The 21,501-nt window shown below is 49.3% G+C and overlaps 1 pseudogene; it reads right to left on the bottom strand.

Moving 5' to 3' along the window:
- Window positions 1-397: 397 nt before the first annotated feature.
- LOC132646795 (ATP synthase-coupling factor 6, mitochondrial-like) lies at window positions 398-1,168 on the bottom strand (annotated as a pseudogene).
- Window positions 1,169-21,501: the final 20,333 nt, after the last annotated feature.

The raw sequence follows: 21,501 nt of genomic DNA, 5'->3' as shown, positions 1-21,501 counted from the left end.
CATATTTTAAGAAGAAAAGAGAAAAGATGGCTGACTGGGTAGAGGCACTTTCCATGTAAGCTTAGCAACCTGAGTCTGAGCCTAGGAACCCACGTAGAGGTGAAAGAAGAGAACAGACTCCACAGAGTTTTCCTCTGACCTCCACTCACTTTGGGCTGAGGCGTGCATGTAGCCTTGGCTACAGAGTGAATGAGAGAGAGAGAGAGATCAGTGGATGTAGCTCAGTTTGTAGTGTGCTTGTGTGGCATGAACAAAGCCCCGGGTCTGTTTCCTAGCACCAAATAAACAGTACAGCAGAAGGTGGAAGCAGGAGGTTAAGACATTTAAGGCTATTCTTGGATACATTTTTTATCTGAAAAATGAATGTTTATTTGAATTTTTAAAATTAGTTGTACAACTAATTCATGACAAATTACCAGATGGATTTTTTTTTTAATATTATTCCACAGGACTGGGGTTTTGGGATGACTTCAAATTTGAGATTTTCCAATTTGAAGAAGGTAGGAAAGGTATTCGTGTCCCCTTTACCAAACATTCGTCTAAGCTTAAAATGTTCTCTGTTCAGCTCTTGCTGATCCTCTGGGCCAGCGTCAACAGGTCCTCCAGATGCCTATCGCTTTGATCTGTACGCTCTTGTTCTGTCCACGAAGAGTTTTTGTACAGGATCAAGTTCCTGATTAAATGCCACCGCTGTGACACCAACGTTCCTCCTCAAATGCACAGAGACCTCCGCTCGAAGGGCAGAGGAGAGCCTGAAGGCCCTCTGAAGAATCATAGTGATTCTCCGGTCCTTGCACTGACTCCGGAGGGGCCAGGGTCATCACCGCCACCACCGTTCTTCCTCCTTGGCTACGTTCTTGAGGCTGGCTTGGCCTGAAGGAGACTCTATCTCAAAACAAAAGCTAGAGTGGTAACGGTAGACTGAGTGCCCAGCACCTGCAAAGTCCTCAGTTCCAGTCCTGCTCTCCTTCCGGTGATCTGCCCAATTTAATTATCTGTCGGTGTCCAGAGAACACCGGGAGTGCCCTCGGGATTGGTGAGAGAGTAGGAATGACATTTATAGGTGAGACCTGAGTGTCACGCCTCTGGTCTGTGGCAGACACTGCGGCGGCAGATGTGTTTTGGACAAGAGGCTATCTGGAGATCACTAGCACTTTGCTCTGTAGGCTTGAAAACTGACTTGGGCACATTCATGGTGCCAGATCCTGGGGGAGGCAAGGAGGGTGGTGGTTATTCAGGGAGTGCCACGCGTTTACAGACCTGCTTGGGCTGTAAAGAATTGATATTAACAGCTAATGACGCTCAGGTTTTTATAGGGGAAGTGCATGTAATTGATGTTTGTTAAAATGGACATAATTCTTATGTTTACACACCATCATTATTTCAGTCCAGTGACAGTTCAGGAAGTAGTCTGTTCCAGGAACTAGTGACTCTCCCCTCCCGACCCAGGTAGACCGTCTAGTCTAGCACAATTACTTCTTTGGGGAGTTAGAGAGGGTGACTGGCCCTTCGGCCTCCCTCAGCAGACACTGGAAGACCTCAATGCTGAGGACACCCACCACCCTGCCTCTCCTGACTGAACCAGAGGCACCTTTTCCAACTCACAAAGGCTTCCCCAGCCCTGTGGTCTCCTCAGAGGTCATAGCCTTGCACAGGAACCCTGCAGGCCCTGAAGTGGTTTGAATATAGCTAACCCTGGTGGTTCACATGCTGAAATCTGGGGTTCTAGTGTGATGATGTGGAACTGATTAGAACCCCAAGGAGGTCTGCAGGGAGGTGGCTAGGTCACTGCAGCATTGCTCCAGGAAGGGATTACTGAAGCTCTCACTGATTCCTGCAAGACACCCATTCTATGTTTACTCAGTGGCCACCCCGGCCCTCATTCCCAGACTGGGCTGGGAATATTCATCTTCTGCCCTTATGCTCAGGCTGGGCCTGGGGATCCAGCTCAGGACTCCTGCCCCAGTGCCTTCCCACCTGCCTTCATCATTCTGCCTGTCTCTTCCTTCATCTCATCTATTCCTGTCCATTCAGCTGTCTGCCTCTCGCCCTCGTAAATAGGATGCAGCCCCAAGACAGGGCTGAGTATATGGTAGATCCTCAGCGAACATTTCTGAATTCATTTTTGTTTGCAACTTATTTCTACTCCTTTGCTGGGGAGGTCTTTGGGAGATGACCATGCCAGCATCTGGGCAGTGACAATCTCTTTGGAAGGGCCTCTTTCATGCAGCTCGAAATCCTTGGAGTTCATGCATGTGTTTCGGACCCTCCTCCCTCTCTCCAGCTTAATTAATACCCTGAAGGAGTTAACCTGTAGTTCACATTTCATTTATCTATTCAGTTATTTATGTATAGGCTCTTGGTAGATTTCCACTTTGGGCTATTTGGGAATTAATGCTACAGTGAGTCTTCTCTTCTTGGCCTCATTCCTTGTGCGCAGAGCAGCTTTTCTGCGTCATGTGCTTAGAGACTTTCTTTGCCTGCTGCCCGCTTCACCAGCCGCAGGGACCTCAAGACCCAGCAACACCAGCATGTGCTGAGCTCTCAGCCTGTGCCAGGCCAGCTGCTGCACACTACAAGAAGCCACAGTACCCCATGCACGAGACCCTAGCATGCCTGTGCTCCTTGGTTCTAGTAGAAAGAGTGACCTTGGCCAAGGTTGTACAGGCAGGAAGTGGTAGATCCAGGGAAAAGGCTCAAAGCCCAGCTGTTCAACAGTGTTTGGTCCACATGATGGGGCTTCTCCCTTTCATGGAGGTTTTTTCCTCAGAGACTCTTCCCCCTGTGGAGCGACTCTCATCAGGTACCCTCCCATTCAGAGAGCCACTAGCTCTGTAACACCTCTCTCCTCACAGGCTCTCTCTCCTCACAGGCTCTCTCCTCTCCATGGGGCCTCTCCCTTCCACTGGCCCTCTCCCCTCCACACAACTTCTCTCACACAAAACTTCCCCCTCTCCACAGGGCCTCTCTCTTCCACAGAGCCTCTTCTCCACATGGCCTCTGCCCTCCACAGGGCCTCTCTCCTCCACAGAGCCTCTCTCCTCACTTGGCCCTCTCCACAGGACTTCTCCTCAGGGCCTCTCTCCTCAGATGGTAGCTATCCTCCACAGGGCCTCTTCCTTCACAGGGCCTCTCTCCTCCATGGGGCTTTTCCCATCCAGAATGCAATGTACCCGTGAAATCACAGAGAGCATTGTCAAGGCTCACACCATGGAGCCTGTGCTACCGGATTGTCCCAAGTGTTCCCAGCGGTGAGAAATGGGCCACAGCACAGACTCATCCTACCTTCCCAGGGGAGAAAATGAAGAAGGCACTGAGTTGCTGCTGTTTCTCTTAGTGACTAAATAGCACCCAGCCCTTACTTGCTCTATTGGAAAACAAAAGCAAACCAGGGACAAAACATATGTAAAAAATTATATTTAAAAAGCTCTACTTCCCATCTATTTTTAAGACATGATAAAAATGGGGCCTTGGACATGGCTCAGCAGGTAGAGGCTCTCACTGCCAAGCCTGACAGCCGGAGTTTGTGCCTTTGAACTCATGAAATGGAAAGACAGAAGCAGCTCCTGCAGGTTGTTCTCTGATACCCACTCTCCAACTGTGCTATGTGCCCCAGCAAATACATGACATGTAATAAAATTATTTTAAAATGCACAATCAAGAAGAGGACAAAACATTATTCTCGGGAAGTCCATTCAACTTAAGGTCAAACCCACCAGCATCTATTATCTCACTCATTTCCAAAGTCAAATGGAACAAAGACTGGCAATCACACATGGTAGCTTGGCTTTGAGAAGGAATCTGCCTCTAGTTGCCATGGCCACACCCAGTGATGGCTTAAGTCACAGTATCCCCAGGGACTGTCCATTTCTGCCTGGAGACCTTCTGGCCCCACTACCTCTCAGGCTGGGACAGGGCCCATACTTTCTGCTCATTTTGAGGTGCTCAGATAAAGCCCTTTCCCAAAATTCAGTCTCCCAGACAGCACCAGCATTACTAGGAGTGAGCCTGCCTGGAGAAAGCCCAGCTTGGAGAAAGCAATCTGCTGGTACTTTACATCCAGGAAACAAAACAAGCTTCTTTTGTCCCTAGGAGGGCTGACAGCTCAGGGGACAGCAAAAGCTGGGCTTTCTGTACTGGGGAAGGCATAAGAGCCAGCGCTAATGTCACTCACTGGGAGATGTGACACTCTTATTTCGTGAGTACCTTCTGTGTCCACCAGCTCTCTGGCCTGCTCATAGATGCCTAAAGCCCTCGCCGCTTATGAGATGAGGAAATAGACTCTGAAAGAGACCCGCAAGTTGCTCAAAGGCATCAAGCAAGAAAGCATCAGGACTGGAACTTAGCCTCATTTGTGAAGACTGGTTGCGTCTTCTCTTTTCATTAAATAATGACAATTTCTTGAAAACCACAGTAATTAGCATTCTAAAACTAAAGTCTAGATTCCTGCCACACACTCCCTGCAGACTCTTGCTGCTAGCCGGCCACAGCTGATGCTCAACAATCACCTGACAGTCCTTCACTCAATACTCACAATTCATTGCTCACCTGTAGCAAAGCCAAATGAGGAAGGTTTTCAGCCTCCTTCCTTGCATCCTCTTCCCTGTGGGTAGTCCCACAGCTACCTTGTTTGTAATGAGATGGTTCTGATTCTTGCACACACACACACACACACACACACACACACACACACACACAGAATCTTAGTAACTTTTCTATTGCATGATGAAACACCATGACCAAGGCAACTTATAAAAGGAAGAACTTATTGGGGGTTTGCTTACAGTTTCAGAGAGTGAGCCCACAAACATCGTGTCGGGGACCATGGCAGCAGGTAGGCAGCCATGGTGCTAGAGCCATGGTGGTACCTGAGAGCTTGTATCCTCATCCACAAGTAGGAGGCAAAAGGTGAACTGGGAATGGTTTGGGCTTTAGAAATCCCAAAGCCCACCCAGGGTGACACACCTCCTCCAACAAAGCCACACCTCCTAATCCTTCCCAAACAGTTCCACCGATTGGAGATCAAGTTTTCAAACATATGAGCCTGTGGTGGAGGGGTTATTCTCATGCAGACCACCACACTCCCTTTGCAGGTAGCCCCCTCTCCCCCCCACACATATAAAACCCTGCACTGTCTTAAGTCACTGGTTCCCTTGTCTTTCTTTCCTTCTGCTGAACTTCCTTCCGTGGTCTATGCAGGGAGTTGGTGTGTAGGCTCTCCAGCAAGAAGCCTCTGGTTCTTTTTTCCTTGCCCCTCATTTCCCTTTCTGATCCCTCATACCCACCTTTCTCCTTGAGTGACTCAACAAGGACAGTCTCTCTGTAACATCCCTGTATCTACCACCACTTGTGCTGACTTTATGTGCGTTTTGAGATTCCCTTTCCTTCTTGGAAACTCTGATATCTGCCAGGAGATGTCTCAGAAACCCCAGTATTAAGTGGAGAGTTTCTCTAATTGAGACTGTGGCCCTCCTTTAGAGACATCTCTGTCCTCTGAAAGGTCATGTTGAACCAAGCCATTGGTTAGGGGACACCTCTTTCTTTAGGCCTGTTTTCTGCCTGGAAGAATTTCCTGTCTCACCCCTTTGTACAGCCACGGGCCAGCAATTCTCTAACTGCCTAAAGGTTTTTTGGCAGGTCCCTTCAAAATCTTTGTATCGTAGCTGGCCTGGTAACAGTATATGTCATGGCTACCGCTGGCCAGAGGGCAGCATGTGTGACTTCCAGATTTAAAAGGCCCTTGCATTATTAACATGGTAGAATATTGTTCCTGTATGCCAACCTTTCTGTCCTGCTTCCATCCTCCTGTTCACCTGCTCTGCCTCTCAGGTCCTCCTTCTCCATCAGTCCCCTAGGCCTGGTCCCTCTTAATTCGCCCTGCTCATGTTCTTTCTCTCACCACAAAACTGCCTTCTCTGCCAACTGTATGTTGGTTCCCAAAGCCTGGAAACATCTATATCTCCAGAAAAACCTCTTTCCTGAGGCCAGCTGCATTACAGTAGCTGTCCTGTGGAGCTTTCCTTCCTAGCAAACCTGCCTCCTAATCCACCTCCCTCTCCTGACCAGTTCCAACTTCTCCAGGGAACACCCAGGTTCTCTTTATTTGGCAAAACTCTACATTTCTCTCAGCAGGACACGGCAGGGGCACTTACTGTTCGGTCATCCTTCCTTTGTATGTGGTCCAGATCCACACCCACCTCCCGAGCTGTCAGTCTAGAAACCAGCCATTGCTGTTCACTTCGGAAAACCTCACCACGCCTAACCAAACTCCTTGTTCTGGTCAGATAAGGAGCCTCAGGTTCTCTTTGTGCTCTGACTTATTCTTCCACCCTGATATATGTGGTGACTTGTAACTCTGTGTCTGTCACCCACCTCCCCTCTGAAAGCATCTCTGCCCCGATCTCCCCATTTCTTTCTGCTTCTTTCCCTTACACCCACCCACCCACCACCACCACCAAGCCCACCTAACTCTGGAGTGGACATCCCTTCCACAATGGGCTCCTGGACCAGACCTGCCTTCTGGGGAGAAAAAAGCCCACCCTGCCTCCCCGGCAGTTCCCCCAGCCAGACTTTTAGATCAAGGCAAGCTCTGAATTCTCAGCCCTTCTAAAATGGTGAGTCCATCTTTGCCCATCTTGATGCTTCGTCATTGTTGATCCGAAGTTACATTTTTATGGCTATTAATAAATTGTGGGTAGGAATGGTAGCACACACCTGTAATCCCAGCACTCAAGGAGGCAGAGACAGGCAGATCACTGTGAGTTTGAAGCCAGCCTGGCCTACAAAGAGTCCAGGACAGTCAAGGCTACACAGCGAAACTTTGTCTTGAAAAACCATAATAATAGTAATAGTAATAATAATAATAATAATAGTGACTCCCTCCAACCTAAAGGTAAAGAACTGTATACTTCTATATCTTGTAAAGCCTGTTATAATTACAAGATATTTAACTTTTTCCAGAATGTTCCTTAGTGACAATAATTGCAAATCTTGATCCTGATAAGACCGAAAGCAAGAATAATTTCCAGTCTATCTGGATTTATATTCATTTACCTAGACATCGTACCTTAATTAAACCACTTTAGGGGCATCTGTATTTAAGCCCTTCTAATCTAAGTTAGAACACCAGTCTACTTCATGTTCCAGTGTCTTTAAAACCCAACCATTTTATTAACTTCATAGCATAGACACTATTTCCAGGCTACAGCTATGTTAAAACATCAGCAAAGCTATCACCAAAACTTCAGTTATGTAGAGAGTTAAAATGTCACAAGTCCAAAGCCAAAATTACTCTGGACTTTCTTGATATTTTTAAAAGCCAGTCTATTACCCCTCAGTTTATATGACAAAATTTTGTGACCAATGCACAAAAACTAAACTTAAAAGGGTTTAACTTTAAAGAAATCTACAACAGCCCTATTAAAATCTGTACTTACTCTCTGACGCCTTTCCTATAACCCCTAAAGGAAAAAATGTCACCATCGTATAAATACTCTCCCCTGCTCTGTCATCAACTCTTCTACTTATTCTCTATCCCCTCAGGGCGCCTGCCCACCTGTTTACAGCTGTGCCTCTCCCCACCCTCATGTCCCCCTTTTTCTCACTAACCTCACATTCTATTGAGGTTCTGGGGGCTCCTCCAGGTGTAAGGGATTCTCATAGCCTCTCTGACCTTTAGCCCCACTACTCATATATTTCTGATAATTCTGCTCTTATCTCCTTTGATTCATAAGGGTCTAACAGCTCAGACTCTGGCTTCACCAGACACCACCACCATTGTACCAAACACCACCATCCCGTTGGTGAGCAGCTCTAAACCTGAATCTTCATAGCAAAAATAGGTTAAATCTGTTATAAACCAGTAGTGATCAATGAACCTCTGGGCCTCCTGTCCTCCACTAGTCTTAACTTTATCTGCTCGTGTTTACACCCCATTGACACTCAGAAAAGTCCAGCAACAATCTAACTCCATCTGTCTGGGTCTCATTGATCACCTTCCAATGCCTAAAAGTCAGTAAGCGTGGAGACCTTAAAGCTGTTGGCCAGGAGCAGCCAGGCTGACTGGACATCCATCTCCTAAATGACTTCAGTATGTCAGCTCTCCAGGGGAGGATGTGAGGCACCTAGACAGATATTAGCAGGCTGGGAGGCCTTTGAGGAAGGGCCCCTCCCTCTCACAGCTTCCTCCTTCAAACTTCTATTAGTAAACTGTCCCAAGAGCCTCCTGAGGAGGTTGCTGACCTCATCCAACAAGAAAGGAGCTGTGTGGACATCAACCGCCCTCCTTCTCTGCCTATCTATGCAAACAGGAGTCAGGAACGCTTGCCATTTGAAAAGTCCTTCCATTTTGCTTATACAGTGACAAATTTTCTCATAAACACAGTAATTAGCATTCCAGAACGAGAGCCTAGATTCCTGCCACACACGCCCTGCACACTGTTGGCGACTGAGGGCCATTGGAGATATTTACTCCTCACCTGACTTTCTCTCATTCCCCAGTTATTTTCTCATTAGTAGCAAACAAACGCTGATTCGAGGCCAAAAAAGGGAAGCTCTTCAGGCCAAAAAAGGAGGCTTCTCAGCCTCTTTCCTGGCCTCGCCTTCAGCCCTGCAACTACCTCATTTGTAAGAGGATGGCAGGCCATTGTTGTTATTGCTACAGAAAGCCCTCTCCGCACCGTCTTAACGCCCCAGCTCCAGAAAGGAAGCTTGTCTTGTGACACACTGTGAGGAACTCATTCTCCCGGTTTGTCTTTCTGCCGAGGATGTGGCGATCCCCGTGTGACCAGGACAATGGTAAGGTATCTTAGCTCCAGACCCTCAGGAGCCGACCACTAAACAAGCATGTGTTGAAGTGAGGAGGGAGGGGCATCAACAGGTTTCCAGAATAGTGATCCCCAAAGATTTGAAAAAGACTGACCTCCTCTTCAGGAACTCTGGAGGCAAAATGGTGGGTATCTGATGGAGGTTAAGATAATTGGGACCTTGTGATGATGTGATCGTGGCGACAACCCCTGCTTCTTAACCTCCCTCGGCTCCCCACTGTCCCATAGTCCAGAAGCTCTTGGCTCCCAACCAGAATTGTGCATCCTGCCCACTGGCTGGCCCCACTTGTCCCTGGCCACTTGCTTTTCTCTCCAGGGCCACGTTTGTCACTCTGCTCAGCCTTTTGCAGCTTGCTGAAAGGCCCCGGCACCTCGTTTAGCTACAGTTTTCTCCAACGTGACAGTTCTGGAAGCTTTCACGTTGGGAGGAGGGAGCCGGTGAGAGGTCTCACACAAATCTCCCTGAAGTTCTGGAGCCTCTGCCTCTCCTCTCCCTGTAGGCGGGGTCCTGCCTGCTGGGCTTTGCCTCCTGGGGCCCAGTCCAGGGCCCGGCCCCCAGGACCTCTCAGGACAGGACGCAGAGAGTCATGCGAAAGGCATGCGCGCTGTCCACAGCCTGGCCGCTGGCCTCTCTCCCGGGCTATTTTTATTTCTTCCCCCTTGCAGAGCTGAGGCCCATAGGGGCAGGTTCTCCGACGCAGCCAGTGAAACCTGCTAGGCAGATCCAGGACACTGGTTAGGGTCACGCCTCCACGAGGCCAGTAGGCGTGGCCCTGTGGCTCCTCCTCTCCAGCCCGGCCCATCACTTTGCCCAGGGAGCTGTCGCGGCATAATCATCGCGGACACCAGGGACAGAGTCATCACGGAGGCCCTCAGGATCTAAGACCCAACGTGGCATCCCTGCTTCGTCACCCCAAACAAGTCATGTCACCTTTCTCTGTGAAATGCATGGAGATCAAGCTCCCTAGCAGACGATGTTAAGGGTCAAATGATATATCGCTGGTGCTGATATTTATTTACTTACTTGTTTATCTTTGCATGAAAGTATAGATGCTGTGTGTGTGTGTGTGTGTGTGTGTGTGTGTTAGATGTGCCTGTGGCGGGGGGAGGGGTGGCTGCACAGGTTGGCCAGAGGACAATGTCAGGTGTCCTGCTCTATCACTCTGTCTTATTCCCTTGAAATATCGTCTCACCAAAATTGGAGCTGGGCTAATGGGCTACAGGCCCTTGGAGTCCTCCAGCACCCACAGTGCTGGGTTTTACAAGCATGTCAGATGGCTTTCTACATGGGCATTGAGAACCCGAAGTCAGGCCTTCGTGTTTGCCCAGCAAGCATTCTTACCATCTCTGAGCCCTCTCTCCAGTCCCCATGGAGGCTAATCTCAATATAAGTGTTAGATCTAGAACAGAGAAGTCACAGAGTTATGTGACACAAAATTTAAAAGGCAGCAAAAGGCCTCTGCTCAGCACCAACTCCAATTGAACCTGCTAGGTCTCCAGTGGCTCTCCTCCTGGAAATCAGCCAATGTTCCACACGGGTGCAGATTTATACACATGTTACTGTCATGAAACACCTGGGCTGGGTTATTCCTTTCTACACATAGTGGGTATTCCGAGATGGCTATGTTTATATGGCACTTGTCATCACTGATTTCATAATAGGGGCTTCAAAGACCTTTCCAAGAGTCAGCAGCCAAACTGCATTGTTATTAGTTTCCTGAAATTTACCCCGTTTCATTGAGAAGAGAAACAAACTCAGAGAGGCTGGGACAACTCCATTCAGCAAACACAGCAGTTGATGGTGGAGTTAGGAGTCTTCTCTGGTTTTGGACTCCAAAGCCTGGCCTTGCAGCCACTTGGCTCTATTCCTCTGGCCTTTAGGAGGACCTCATCCCAGGAAGTATGGGGTAGCCCATCTCCACAATCACTGAGCACACTTGCCCTGAGCCATCCCAAGGGAGGGTTCCCCTCACCCTATGAATAAGCAGAGGAAGGAATGTGAGTGCTATCCCCCAGTTCACCCATGAGCCTGCCTTCCTCCTGGAGGCACCAGGCCTGGGATAGAAGGAACCTCCACTAGGCAGAGGCACTCCACCTCTAACAACGACCCATCTCCAGAAAGGGACCTTGTCCTGTGACACACTGTGAGGAACACAGCCTGCCCTGCCCTACCCCAGGAAAGGGTGGCACCCCATAGCATTGCTGGGGTCCTGTTCCTGGGACTGGTAGCTAAGCATGCTTGTGAGAGATGTTGTAACTCACCCAGGAACTGGAAATGGGGACACCCTCCTCCTCCACTTTATAGATGAAGAAACAAAGGACCAGGAATGTGGAGGTGGCCTGCCTTAGAGCCAGGATCCTGGGCTTCAAAGCCCAGCTTCAAAGTCCATGGGTCACTAGTTCTGTGACCTAAGATGAGTTACTTAAGCTCTTAGTCCTTGGTTTGCTCCTTGTAAAAGGGCAGTGGTTGGGAGCTGGCCCTGGAGGGTTGCTTGGAAAACAACAAGCTTCCGAGAAAAAGTCCTTTCATGGCAAGGACAGTGGTGTGAAGCAGCAGCTCCCAAGAGCGGCTGGCCACCACCAGCTGGCTGACTCCAGTCACTGCCTACCACCCTGAGCAAGCTGCACCAGATGCACTGAAACAGCATTGCCCACGGGAGGCCAACCTGGCCGAGGGTGTCCAAAACAGTGCTCTGTCCTAAGAGAGACCAACTTAGGGCCGCTGTCATCAGCACCACTTTTGGCTTCTAGAAATGAAATACCTACGGGGCTGTATTGATACACAACTCCATTTGCCCAGGCTGGGTGCAGACTAGGGAGGCTGGAGGAGAGGCGAGCGCACATGGAGCTGTGGATCCTTAGGATAGTGACCTCCCTGCCCAGCCACCCTCACGAATGATCATATCCCGTAAGCAGGTGGAGATCCCAGAGACCATCCCTACTTACTGTGAAGGGCCAATCAATGCCTTTGCCCAGACCCTCTGGCTGTTCTGGTGGTTGGTTTGCAAGGAGCCAGGGTCTGCTCAGCAGAGAATATTATTCATGGTCACTTCCTCAAGGCAGATTCAAATTTCAGTTATGAGCTTGGGGTAGGAGCCTGCTTACCCAGGAGTTAAGATCTCTTTTAAAGGGTTTGGTCACATTTCTGCAAAGAGGCTGGGGCGTGGCTCAAAGGAGGAGGGATGTGGTACCACATAGACCTGCCATATATCAGCTGTGGCAGTCTCCTCACCTGTAGACTACTCATGGCCTCAATGAGTGAGGCAATAGGAAAAGGGGGTGCAGGGCTGGACAGTGGCTCCATGGGACACATGCATAAGGCAATGTGGTGAGTCCTCAGCACCACAAGAAAAGGAAGAGAAGGGAGGCAAGCTAGGTTTGGTGGTTCCTGCTTGGAATCCCAGCACCCAGGAGGCTGAGGCTGGAAGACTATCATGGATTCCAGACCAGCTTGGATTACGTAAAGAATGAGCTCTAGACCAGCTATAGTTACAGAGTAAGATCCTGTCTTTTAAAGGGGTGGCTGTGAGGGTGGGACAGATCAGAAGCTATAAATGTATTTCTTCTTTTTTTTTCTCCATTTTAAAATTTATTTTTAAATACATGTTAATTAGAATATTTTTATTTTTTTAATTTATTACAATTTATTTACTTTGTATCTCAGCTGTAGCCCCTTCCCTCGTCCCCTCCCAATCCTGCCCTCCCTCCCTCTTCTACTCATTGCTCCTCCCACAGTCCACTGATGGGGAGGTCCTCCTCCCCGTCCCTCTGATCCTAGTCTATCAAGTCTCATCAGGACTGGCTGCATTGTCTTCCTCTGTGGCCTGGTAAGGCTGCCCCCTCCCTCAGGGGGAGGTGATCAAAGAGCCAGTCACTGAGTTCATGTCAGAGACAGCCCCTGTCCCTCTTACTAGGGAACCCACTTGGAGACTGAGCTGCCTTGGGCTACATCTGTGCAGGGGTTCTAGGTTATCTCCATGAATGGTCCTTGGTTGGAGTATCAGTCTCAGAAAAGACCTCTGGGCAATATATTTCTTCCTAGAGGTGGGCTTGTAATGTTTTCCCACTAAGCACCGCCAGCGACTTATTTCTACTACAGTGATAGTGACTTCCTAGGAAGCCAGAGCAACAGCAGCAGTCCAAATGCTCTGCAGCTGGTTATGGCAGCCAGGTTCTTCACCTTGGGGCAATACAGCAGCCTCCTTGGCAACGTATGCAGTCTGTTGCTTATGTGAGATGCCTGAATTGATCTTGGAGACTGGCTTTTCTGATATATATGTCCATGTTTCTCATCTCATTCTGTCTTAAATTGCACAGGGATGGGTAGCTTTGGGAAACCACAGAGCACATTGGCCAGAGTTCATATTAGCTGGGTCACTATGTTCATCTGTACTAAGCTTCAGGGCCAGGTCCAAGTTTCCAGGTTGGGTCATTACAAAGAAGAGGGGATTCACCAGGTTTAGTGCTGATGAGTTAAAGGCGTGGAGCTGAGAAGCTCATCCCTGTGAGCGACATCCATCCCAGCTGTGGCTCCCTGGACAAGTGTCAGCCCTGTGCTCTTGAAAACACCCTCTCTGTACTAGTGACTTGTTTTGTTTTTCGAGAGGGTTTCTTTGTGTAGCCTTGGCTGTCTTGGACTTGCTTTGTAGACCAGGCTAGCCTCAAACTCACAGCGATCTGTGTGCCTTTGCCTCAATGAGTGCTGGGATTAAAGGCATGCTCCACCATGCCTGGCTGGTCACTAGCAAATCTTATATCTGGTTAAACAAACAATCATTCAAACAACAACCACAAACCCAACTCCGAATGAAAAGGATCCTTTTCATTAGACCTGTGACCTCCCAGACTAAGACTTCAGGTGTCCTTCCTAGTATGTCTGGGGACACTGGCTGTATGGAGTTGAGTCCAAATGGCCTCCTAAAGCACTGTGGCTCAGGCCCAGCAGGAGTGACAGATGGCCTAGGAGACATAACTAAACTCTAACTCACTGTGCCTGTGTGTGGTGTGAAGTCTCTCTTCCAAAATACTTTTCTTTGGAAAGTGACTTCACTCACCCCACTGGAAAAAGGCATCTAAGCTGCACAATAGAGGCTCTGTGTCTTCTCTAGCCTCTTTCATAAGACTTTTCTGCCAAGATATGGGGTCCAAGACCCCAGAAACAGTTAAGACAGAAATTCCATAGCCGGGGAAGGGTCTCTAGAGTCAGGGCAAGCATCTGGAAGGCGGCTACCATCCAGAAGTATCTGGAAGCCAGGGTGCCTTTAAAATATGAGCTGAGAACCTTTGGAGATCCATGACCTGAGTTGTAGTCCTCATCCATTTAAGGAAGGCTGGCTTCTTCAAGGACAGAACTACAAGGAGAAGCCTGAAGCCTGCAGTGCACCCAGGATCATGTAGCAGAATGGGCCACAAAGGGCACAGCCTGTCCCTTGGAGCTGTGTTCACATTTGTCTCCAATTGGCTGTGCTTGTATCCTTTCAGGGAGCAGAGGAGAGGAGGTGGGTGCAATGGGCTGTGGGAAGGAAGAGAGCACACACCTATAGGGCCAAGAAAGAGCTAGCTCAGAACAGCTGTCTGGTTCTGTGGGCACCCAGTGGCATCCCTCAGGCCTCCAGCTCTAAGGCTATGAAAAAGAGCCACTAGACATCTCAGGGAAGGGTATCCCAGCTGGGTTCCATGCTCAGGCTGGAGTTCTAGAGCCTCGATAAACTATTCCTTCCCAGCAGATGAGGAAAGAATGGGCCAACCTTTGCATTTGACAGATTTCTGGACTGGGGGGAGGGGAGAAGCAGTTGGGTTCCCCAGACACCCTCTAAGAAGACAAATGGAAATAGCTTCCTGAGGAAGAAATTTTGACATCAAAGACAGAGGGAAGGATCCCCTCTCAGGAGGGGCAGGATAGTCTACGTGTCAACCTGGCCGGGTTACAATCCTACTCACTCAGACATTACTATAAGCATTGCTCGGTGGTATTCTGAAGCTGTGGTTTGTAGCCACTATCCACAATTAAGCAAAGAAGGTTGCCCTTGTAGGCCTTACTCAAGCAGCTGAAGGCCCGAGGAGTAAAGTAGACACTTCCTCAAAAAGATTTACCTAAGAAAGTACTGCCTTGGAACCTGCAGCTCACTAGCCTGCTCTGCAGATCCCAGAATGGCCCACCCAGCCATGGTCCTGTAAGCCTGTTCCTCTGCATAAACCTTCCTCTGCCTGGAAAGAGCCTGGCTGGCACCAAGAGAAAGCATCGAGGGGAGTCCACAGCCCTTTGCTCAGTTATCGCTTGCTAAAACTGCACGTAGGCCCAGAGATTGTAAAAAAACATTTACACTATGGTTCTGTGCATTACACAAGACCCTGCTCCTGCACACAGATGCAGACGAGGAGGACCCCGAGAGATGCTGGAGGGCTCTGAGCCTGGCTTCCCCGGACAGAAGGGCTGGGCAAGAGACAGAAGAGATGGTCAGAAGAGAGACAGAAGAGACCACACGATGGTGGAGAATGCAGTGTGCGCTTTAGATAGTACACACACGTGTGTTTTGCAGATTGGCCGTAGGCCTGGGGAGATGGCTCAGTCAGTAAAGTGAGAGCTGTACAACCGGGAAGATCAGCACGTAGAATACAGACTCACCAGCGTGTGCCTGTAATCCCAGCCCCAGGGAGGTGGCAACGAGAGGACCCCTTGGGCTTCCTGGCCAGACAGTTAGCTGAGGCAGGGAGCTCTGGATTTAGTGAGAGACCTCATCTAAAAAAGCAAGCAAGCAAACAAACAAACAAACAAACAAACAAAAAACCCAAGGTAGAGAGCAACCGGAGAGTAACCTCTGGCCTACATATATATGAACACATGAATGCATACCCAAACACATGTGTACCCACATTTACATTGGCACACACACAATTAAATGCAAAACAAACAAACGCAATGCAGTTTACGTGCTTGAAAGACTCTTGTAACCATACCTCCAAATAAGAAACAGGGTCATCATCTGAAATATTCCTTGAATCCCTCCCTCCCCCCTCCCCCATCCTTCCAAAGCAAGCGCCACTTGGATCCGGTCCCCATTGCTTTCGCCTGTCTTGAATTTCATATACATAGATGCAGGCTGGCTTTTTTGCTTTTCTTCTTCAGTCAGTCACTCATTTTGCTTCAATTGTGATGGTGTAAGAGTAGAGGTGCATATGAGGAGCGCCTGTGGTCAGGCTCTGCTGGCTGTGGGTACAGCCTTACTGTGCTACACATCCCTCCCTCCGTGTGTGTATCTTCATGTCGTCCTCCCTCTGCCCAGCCTTCCATCTCCTCACAGCACACTGACCCACTTTCCCCTACGGCGCTGGCTGCCACGTGCTCCCCTTGCCTGTAATTTCACTTCACAGCCCTCCGCACACTTAGGGTAATCAAAATCGCTAGCATGTCGTGCTACCTTCAACACCTGTGCCCTTCGGGCCAACAGCTTTAGGCAGTGCCAGGTGAGTTGGGTACACATTGTGTTCCCAGGAGAGCTTGCTCGTCACTCCCCTTGCTCGGCCCACATATTGAACCAGGAGCTGTAGGAGAATGAGTACGGAGTCTGAAGGAAGGCTATGCACATGTGAGGGGAAAGAAGGGACCGTGGGCCAGTGGTGGAAGCAGACAAGCCGGGAATGAGAGGGGACCCCCATCGGAGCCCAAGGATGGGACTGATGAGTACTGGCTGATTCCAAACCTTCTGTGTGTGAGCCCTTGAGCTCTTCACAGGTGTGCCCTGAGCAAAGCATTGCACAGCCATGGTTTTATAGGGCCTGGCACTCTGTCCCAGTTAGGCATCTATCTCTCACAGAAATGATCAGAGAAAGTTCAAGATCAAGGAGCTGGCAGATTTGTCATCTGCAAAGTCCTGTTTTCTGGTGCAGAGGACATCTTCACCTTGGAAGATGTGGTTGAAAGAAACGTGCAGCTTTCTGGGACTTCTTCATTTATTTGTTTGTTTGTTTGAAGACAATATAGATATCCCAGGCTAGCTTCAAGTTCCCTATATAATTAAGGATGACCTTGAGCACCTGATCCTCCTTCCTCTCCCTAGTGCTGGGATTAGAGGGGTTTGTTTGTTTGTTTGTTTATTGTGTGTGTCACGAGCTCATGAAGGTCAGATGACACCTTGAAGAATTCAACTCTCCTACCTCATGGGCTCAAGAATTTGAGCTTCTGTTGCCAGCTTTGAGGCAAGCATCTTGTCAGCCCCATATTCAGTTTTATGCTATGCTGAGGATAGAACCCAGGACCTTGTTGCAGGCTAGTCAAGCCCTCTACCAACTGAGCTACATCCTCAGGTCTGAGAGCTCCTTTATCAAGATTGCTAAACCCACTCATGAACTTCATGACTTAGTCATCTCTGAACCCACTCCCACACACACCTGCTATGTCACCTTGAGAGTGAGGAGCCAACATGTGAGTTTTGGGGTAACTAGCTGTGTTGCTAGTCCAGGGCTTATAGGACAGATCCCCTCTGTCTTCTGTATTGCTATGGTAAGCCACCACCACCAAAGGCAGGGACCCCAGACTCAACTCAATGCAGGATGCATCAAGGACATCAGGTGTCTGATTTAAAGCCACCACAGGTTCATCAGTAGAGTGCTTACCTACCATGCTGGAGGCTCTAGGTGAGATCCTTAGTGCCACAAAACCAAAATGACCAGAGGACACAGATCTGTGGAGTGATTATCTCTTTAGTGAGGGATGCCTCGGATCCAGACACTGCTGAGTCCACATGGATAGGATAATTTGATATAAAAAAAATTACACTTTCATAGAAATGTAAAAAAGAACCATGCAAGCAAAAGCCCCAATGTTGGGCTTGTGTTTGGGGGCCCTGTGTCCACATGTCTTCCAATGCACCACCTTCCAAATGGTGAACCTTGCCTAGTCCTAACGGCACGAACCCTCACTTAGCCTCTGAGCTACTCTGGACCAACTGTTCTGTCTCTGCACACTGGAGTCTGAGCATCGCTGGGGTTGCTCCTGCATTCCTCCTCACTGGTGGCAGGCGCGGCCTCCGCACAGCCTCTGGACACCAGCAGGTTTTTGTGAGGAAACAGGACTCATGTGAGCCTCTTGTGCACTGTTCCACTCCAAGGTATGTGGTGAGTCACCTCACCGTCAGAGGCTGACAACAGTGTTCCCTCAGAGCTGCATGCCAGAAATGACCAGGTTCTCCATTCTGAGGGTTGTGCAGTATGGTAAAAATGGGGGGAGGGGCATGTAGGATACAGAGCCCCATCCTGGAGTGCTGGATAGTAACACGGATCTGGCACTTTGTGGTAAAGGACATGGAAGAAGAACATACCTAGGAACAGGAGGCACTGATGGTCAATAATCCTGGCTCCTCATTTTGCAGATAGAACATTGGAGTTTGGAGATAGGAAGGATCCTTCGGAGGTTACATACACCATGAGCTCTAGTGCAGCAAACCTGGCCTCATCTACTCCAAGGCAGGGAGTAGGACCTTGCCTTGTAGACAGCTGTCCTTTCATTCTGCAAGCCCAGCTCAAGATGGCCCAGTGCCAGTTTCTGGAAAGGTGGGAACTACGGTTAGTGGCAGGAGGGTGGGACATAAACACTGACCACAGGCTGGACGCCTCTTCTGGGCCAGCATCCTAGATTTCATCTAATTCTAACAGCACATGAGGCTAGACAGATGCAGAGTGGGTGCTTGGGGCCCCCACATCTGCAGAACATGAGCCTGCCGGTGTGTGGTATGAGACAGGGAGTTAGGCTGAGAGAAAAAAAAGACTGGAGGCCCAGGTAGGGCCAGATAACATGAGGCTGTGGCTCTAAATGCCTCACCTGGGGATGAATTCATCCTTAGGCTGTGTTGCATCCCTGGGGATTTTAAGCGGAGAAACTTAAGGTCAGGCTTTAGGGTGAGAGGAGGAAGTAGGAGAAGCAGGCAGAAGGCTGGTACAGTGATCTGAGAAAGATGGTGAGGTTCACAGCCAGACAGGTATAAGTTATGAGGGCTCTCTACCCCTCAAAAGCTTGGGGCCCATGTGAGTCAAAGATCAAGACACTAAGGACATGGACACCCTTTCCAAAGGAAATCAAGAGCCTTTCTCCCCAAGTCCCTTCATTTTAGAAGCAAAATTTGGGCTTATTGGTTCTAGGACAGGGTTGATGTTCACTGCTGGAAGAATGCTCACAGAAAACAAGCAGTTACGTGCAGGTTGGCAGCGTTCTCCAGACAGGCCAGGTCTCTGCAGTTCTGAGTGACCATCAGCTGGCCTCAGTCTTCCAGCAGGACCACAGGCTACAGAACCATATTGGACACCACCCCCGGGGTCGGTAGCATTCACAGAGGCCACGCTCAAACCCCAGGTAAGATTGGAGCCTAGGCAGGGTGGTGGTGGCACACACCTTTAATGCCAGCACTCCAAAGGCAGAGGCAGGTGGAGCTCTGAGTTCAAGACCAGCCTGGTATATAGAGTGAGTTACTGGACAGTCAGTACTATACAGAGAAATCCTGTCTTGAAAAACAAACAAACAAAAAAACAAAACAAACAAAAAACTTGGAGCCTCTTCTCAATTCTTGCTGCCTAGTTTGTGTTTGGAAGGGTACTGAAGTCTCCAGAGAGGTGATGGCATTGTGTTGGTAAGGCTACCAAAGCAGGCCACCATTTCCATCATTCGCCACAAACGTAGTGATCTGGAGTGTCTATTGGTGTCAGTCACAGTCTTCACGTATTTCTATACACTTAGATTCTTTATCCTCATGAGGCCCTGGGGGTTCCGAGCCATTGCAAAGCAGGCAGACTCAGAGCCATGTCACTGTGCACACAGGCTTCTGAAGGGCTGGCTTGATATTCTGTCCTTTTGCTGACAGCCCTGAGATCTAAGGGAAAAATGTTCTCTCTTTCTGACCCTTCAGTTTTCTCACGTGTTGGGTCAGTTTGTAGAGCTGCCTCACTGGGCCTCTGGGGCAGCTGCGGCAGCATTTTGCCTAAAGGACCCTGCCAGCATCAGGAGAAATTGTGATCTGGGCTTGGGAGACTGAGATCTTAGTTTTGAAGTGACAGATAAGGAAGCACGAGAGGGTGGACCACATGTCTTTTGTGGTTTCTCTAGCTGGCTCTGCTTAGGCTGCTGCCTAGAATTTTATACACCCAGCTGGTGTTCGCAGCTGCCACTTGAGGCCAGAAAGAGCTTTCTTCCCCATTCCTAAGTAACACAGCATCTGTCCAATGACTGGAGGCCATCTGGACAGTATCCAGGTAGGTCTTTTGGAGACATCTTGGGAGAGTGGGAGGGGCACCATCCTGAAGAAGTCCGGGGTGTGGTGTAACTAGAGCCCAGAAACTAGCCACACCGCCTACTCTGTGATCTCAGGCTGCTAGCTAAACCTCTCTGACCCTCTTTCCTTCAATCAATGGAGATCCAAGATGAGTCAGACGTATCCTTCTCTGTAGCCTTCCTAGTCCTGAGCGGTGTTTGTTTGTTTGAGACTTGGTTTCTCTGTGTAGCCCTGGCTGGCCTTGGAACTCACTCTGTAGACTAGGCTGGCCTGGAACTCACAGAGATCCTCCTTAGTGCTGGGATTAAGGCGTGTACCACCACTGCCCAGCCCCTAGTTCTGAGCTCTATGAGAGAAATGGACGGGGAGACTGACAGGTATTGTGACTAAGCTTAAAGAAGCACGAGCCTGGAGGATTGAGGGGATGGCGCCTGGAAGAGGGGCGACTAAGAGTCAGAGTTCTCTTCTGTTCCATTGGCAGCTCATAGAGGAACTCGGGTTTTTGTTTCAGCGGTTAGTTGATTTTAAATTATGATTCTGTTCGAAGGGCAGTACGTGGTCATGGTGGAAATACTCTAGAAAACGAACAGTTTCCAGTGGAAACCCTCTCTCTCTGCCTTTCCCAGGAGGACTTGGCTGCTGTTCACAGCCTCTCTGTGTGAGCTCCTGGAAGTATCTGCAGATATGGAAGCACATGAGTGCAATCAGGAGTTGGAATAAGCGATAGCATTGGCTGCCTGCTGAACGGTCACACGCTGTGCTCATCCCCTCAGCTATGATCTTGGACATATCTCTAATCCAGGTGACCGCTGGAAGCTGCCAAGGAAGAAGGAGTTGAGAGCAATAGTCCCTGACCCTTTTCCCAGCATGCCTAGCTCCTTGCCACTCCAAGTTCCTGGGGTCTTCTCCACCTTCCTGTGGTTGTTATATGTTTTTAGCTGTGGAAACAGGGGCTCTGAGGAGCAGAGCTGTCTTTGTATGCTATGTTGCCATCCAAGGCCATTCTGTGTTGTGTCCACAGGACTCTAGAGCCTGAAGGAGGCTATGCCTAGCCCTGGTTTCTGAAGGTGTGGAGGCAGGATTAACCATAACTCAGGCAGGCAGGAGGCCGGTGTGGAAATCGCAGGCCAAAGAACCACCCACCCTCTGCCCTTGGGACTCTGGCAGCGACTCCCTGCCCACACAGGTGGTGATACGGGTGGCCATGTAGGCACCTTTGCCCTGGTGATCTTTAACGTGGTGACTCAGCCCGGGAGCTGGGGCACTTTGATGACACACTCTAACAAATGGAAATCTGTGGCACGAGTGTAATCCCAGCACTCAAGAGGGATAGGCAGGAGGATCGTTCTGAGTTCAATACTAGCCTGGGTGATGTATTGAGACTCATTTGTTGCTGTTGTTTAAAAAATTCACCACAC

This window comes from Meriones unguiculatus, chromosome 12, assembly GCF_030254825.1.
Source record: "Meriones unguiculatus strain TT.TT164.6M chromosome 12, Bangor_MerUng_6.1, whole genome shotgun sequence".
NCBI classification, from domain to species: Eukaryota; Metazoa; Chordata; class Mammalia; order Rodentia; family Muridae; genus Meriones; species Meriones unguiculatus.
The sequence above is the reverse complement of the archived record's forward strand: the minus strand, read 5'-3'. Positions and strand labels throughout refer to the sequence as shown.